We start from the raw sequence: 4509 nt of genomic DNA, 5'->3' as shown, positions 1-4509 counted from the left end.
TCTTTGGTATTGTTACAAGTATAATGGTTGTTTCGTTTGGTGGCGGCGGGGTGGTGAGAACTACACGTAGAATAATCCATGGCGTCGACGAAGAGCCGGTGGTTTCATGTACTAGTCGTTCTCTTGGGGAAATGAATTTAGTTTTTATGTTCGTTGCTGAATGTTGTTGCATGTTGTGGCGACTCCTATAGCCATGGCGAATAGGTGTTCCTGGAGCAGGAATGGTGGTTTGTAGAGGAAGGATCCACTCGTTGGAGCGGTGCGACGCATTAGGCTAGCGCGGCGTCACATCGATTCGTGCTCTGCCGCTCGCTGTGGGCATGTTCTTCGGCCCTAAAAGCCTCTTCGACAATGATGTGACCCTAGATCTTCTAACGATGTTCTTGTAACTCGGTTATTGTTTAATGTGAATGTCATGGCTACTCTAGAAAAGACTTTCCAAGCCGACCAGCTAGGCATCGTGCAAGTGAAAAAGAATATAGCAATTGATGTTCCTGTCACTAAATTTTGCTTGCATAGCCATGCTCTCTACCTCTACGTTAACTTTAACCCCCTGTTTTTTTTCTTTTTTTCTTTAGCTCAATATTATTCTTACACTTTGTCTAATTCACATCTAGATGTCTTTTAGTGATGTCACATCTAAGCTCCCACAAATACATAATGCAACAACAAGAAACAAAAAAAAACTAGGACAACAAAAATTAGACCACAAACAAAATGCACATCTGCCTAGATGTGACATAAATTATGTCACATCTAGATGTGTCCTAGACAGACCCTAATTCTTAACTAATGAGATTTGACAAACATTTTATTTCCGTTTCAAATAAAGGACCCTCAACCTGTTGCAACCAAACGGGACGATCCTTCACGACGTCGAACGGTGAACAAGTGCATTTATAAGTCAGTCAGGATATGAGAACCAAAACGCACCATTCTCGTAATCCCGCGTCGAATTTCGGTCCATACGTACGTCCGCATGGTTCTGACGTGCGAACGCACGGGACGCGCGCCGCCGCGCACTCTCGTTGTACTTGCCCCCGCGGTGCCCGTGCGCGCGGCGGCACAAAGCGATTTGAAAACACGAGGCAGGCACCTTCTTCACTCACCGAGCCCAGCCAGCCCCACATCCACGTGCATGGTTGCTCGACCGACGTATCGATGGGCCGGCGCTCGGATGGCGACGGCGCTCCGGCCGCGATGACTCCGACGCTTCTTCCTCGATCGACCGTGTAGATATTGTTCCCGGCGTCATTTGGTTTCGTATAGTCGTAACAGTATGATATGCAGTTTGGTGGCCGTAGGTGGCTAGGGACGCGTACACCCCGGATTCCGATGGTCCGCACCAAACCTGCCGCATGACATGAACCTTCCTTTTCTCAAGCGCACTTCTCTTGCCTCCCCTCCTCCTGCTGCTGCTCTTCGGTCGCTGTACAATTAGTTAAGCAAAAGGAGCCTAATGCAGGGCATATGTAAGCTTAAAAAGGAGCTAATACTAGTAGTAGTCATAGTTAATCCTCTATTAATTTGGTACCATACTCACTTCTGCATAGCTAAACAGCACTCCACGCTTTGACCTGCCGCAGTGTGCGTCGGTGCGACGTGTCATGATTTCATCCGAATTTTAAAAACGTCGCCGCCGATTCCTTTGATTACTTTGCTTGGTCTCACGGCCGGCTGTTGGCAGTTTTAGTACAGTTTTTCTTGTGTAATGATAGTATTTTTTTAGTGCATTTTGTTAGGCACTGAGTGGACCAGGGCCGGGTCAGGGCATATATTCTGACATTCCGTAGCTGCTACTGTCTGCTAGTGCTGCTCCAGTTTGCTCGTGTTTGACATTTCGAATTATTTTTAGTTGATCCCGAGCAGTCAAGTATACTTACTCTAGGTCACATGCATGATACAAGGAAGCTAACAGGGTCAATGAAGGGAAGAAGTGACACGACCTACCAAACAACCAACAAATGAACGATCCACAAGCATCACAACCGACGTGGGCAGTTGTGTTCATGCATGAATCTGCTAATAACGCTTGTCATCTGCCCTTGGAAACATCTACCATTGCTTGTCTCTCCCGGTCTCAGGTCTTGTCCATCTCGGCCGCTGCATAGTGCCGGAGCACCAGCTGATCGCACCGGCGTAACCACCCGTCCCTGTCGAGTCCGGTGGCGATAACGAGCTGAAGTGAAGTCCTTCCCTCCTTTTCCACGAGCAGGGCAGCTTTCGCGGGGCACAGCGCCCTTAACTCCTCCTCTTTCCTTCCCGTCTCCGGCTAGCCTAAACACGACGTGGACGACGGCCGACGGGAGCTCTCCTGGCGGCCAGGTGTGTGCTCGGCCGGTCTCCCCTCGCGGTTCAGTTGTTGATTGATTAAGCGGCGTTCGCTTTCGCTTCTGTCGCGGGTTGCCGAGTCACCACGGTGCCCTTCCATCTCTCGAGAGTTTGGCGAAAGTGATGGTGAAATCTGTGGGGATTCACCTGCCCATTAGGCTAGCCGTCGAATTTCCTGCTTGGTAGACGGTTAGGCAGATGTTCAATACGGCGTTGGATTATTCTTGGGTCTGCTAGTTCCTCTTGTGGCCGGCCGATGCTTTGCTCTGCTCCGCCATGCATGGCTGCATACACCGGGCATAGAATTATCGTCCACGGATAGAATGGCCCTGTTCATCTGCCATGTTATAAGATTGATCTTTGCTTGGTCACTCTGGCTGGTGCTCAGCTCGGTCAATAATTCGCGGCCATTTGTTTGCATGCATGCAGGGAAGGGAGAATACGAGGCATGGAACCGATCGTTTGGCCATGGCAAGATGTTATGGGGTTTTAAAATTGCAATCTAGGAAGCCTTTGCACGCGCATTCTCTCTCAGTTCATGGGAGTCTCTATGATAAGAGTGTCAAAGTGGTTGCCAACTAAGCGCTTCGCCGGCAGAGCAGAGATGCAATGTGAAACGAGATGCTTTGGGATCATCACTCACCAAAGCGCGTCCGTCCGGCAGGGTAAAGTCAGAAGCCGATAAAAGAGTGGTTCGCCAGCACCTCGTCCTTTGTTCCCCTCAAAACGGAACTAGTGATATAGTAGTACGTACGAATTGTTTGGTAGGTTCAGAATTTTGAGAAATGCATATGGCCGTACGGCTGCGAAAATACATCCATCACGGATCGAATGGGAGCATTTTCCTTTACGGGCTGATCGATAAATCCTGCAGGGTGGCCAATGGCATGTGCGGTGTGTTATGTTCTCATGTCATGCGGGAACAGTGCGCTGTCAAATTGACCCACTGGTTGCCGCTACCGTACATAATTCGACGTAAACATACATTTTCTCGTGCGTGCGTGCATGATACCCTTGGGGTTAATCCGTTGTCAGTTTTGTAGCTTGAAATTGTTTTCTTAGTAGATATTTTGGTCACTGCATGCATGGCCCTGGCCTGTGGCTGGTGATAGCAGCACACTTGAGCTTAGGAGTAGCGTCGTGCATGTGGGAATTTGGCTTTATCTGTGGCTGGCATGTGAGGACTGAGGAGTCAAAAGGATGAGCTGAGGGGGTACCACTTGAAGTTAGGCAGTGCCGAGACCAGACATGCAGGGAGCACGGTTGATGTTTGACACTGGACCTCGGGCCAACGTGGGATGCATGGGAAACCCCTGTATTTTTTCCACGGCCGGTCCACACCGGCCAGCGTACGCGTCTGGTTCGGGAAAGGAAACGTTCACATGTACGCCGTACTGACGGCGTAACTACGACGTGTCACATGTAGCCATACCGTCCTTGCGGAATGTTGCATCGAGAAAAAGAAAGGAAAACGAGTCAAGTCCGTGCCTGAAATACGTGGGAACTCATTCAAGTCGGTACACTTGTTTGGTTTTCCTAACGACGACTAGTATAACCATTGGCAGTGTTTCACCCCCCCGCAGCACGATAAAAGTGTCAGGCTCAGAAGCTAGAAGACGGTGGTGCTCGGCCCCATGCATACGTATCGTCGTCCTGATCTCCATTGCAGGTTGACACCTTGAGCACCTGAGCAGTGAGGCTATCCGATATATGCATGCGTGTGTACCTGGTGGCGAGTGCGTGGACGAGATGGCGCGCTGGCACCACAAGGCTGAGTCGGTGCACAGTTGACACCGTAAAAATGCTGTTGCTTTGACATGTACGGGAACTTCCACTGTTGAGTTGTTTTCACACCGGCGACACCACCGTTCTCGTTCGGAAAAAGACAGGTCCACACTAGCTAGTTTTTTTTTTCTTGCGGGGTTAAAGGGAGTTTATTGCATAGGTATAAAGTTACAGTCGAGAGGCCACAAATCCTTGATACAAGGTGGAACCGAGCCAAGCCAAATAGCCGTGGCACGCTCGGTGCGGCTATACTTAGCCAACCGATCGGCAACTCTATTTTGAAGTCTACTAATGTTTTGAGAAAAAAACTCCCTATTATCTAAGAGTGACTTGATCTTCAGGATGATTTGTCCATAAGCCGAGTGAGGGAGTCCTGGATTAGGGGGTGTCCGG

This window comes from Triticum aestivum, chromosome 7B (genome assembly GCF_018294505.1).
Source record: "Triticum aestivum cultivar Chinese Spring chromosome 7B, IWGSC CS RefSeq v2.1, whole genome shotgun sequence".
Classification (NCBI taxonomy): Eukaryota; Viridiplantae; Streptophyta; class Magnoliopsida; order Poales; family Poaceae; genus Triticum; species Triticum aestivum.
Note: the sequence above shows the minus strand (reverse complement) of the source record.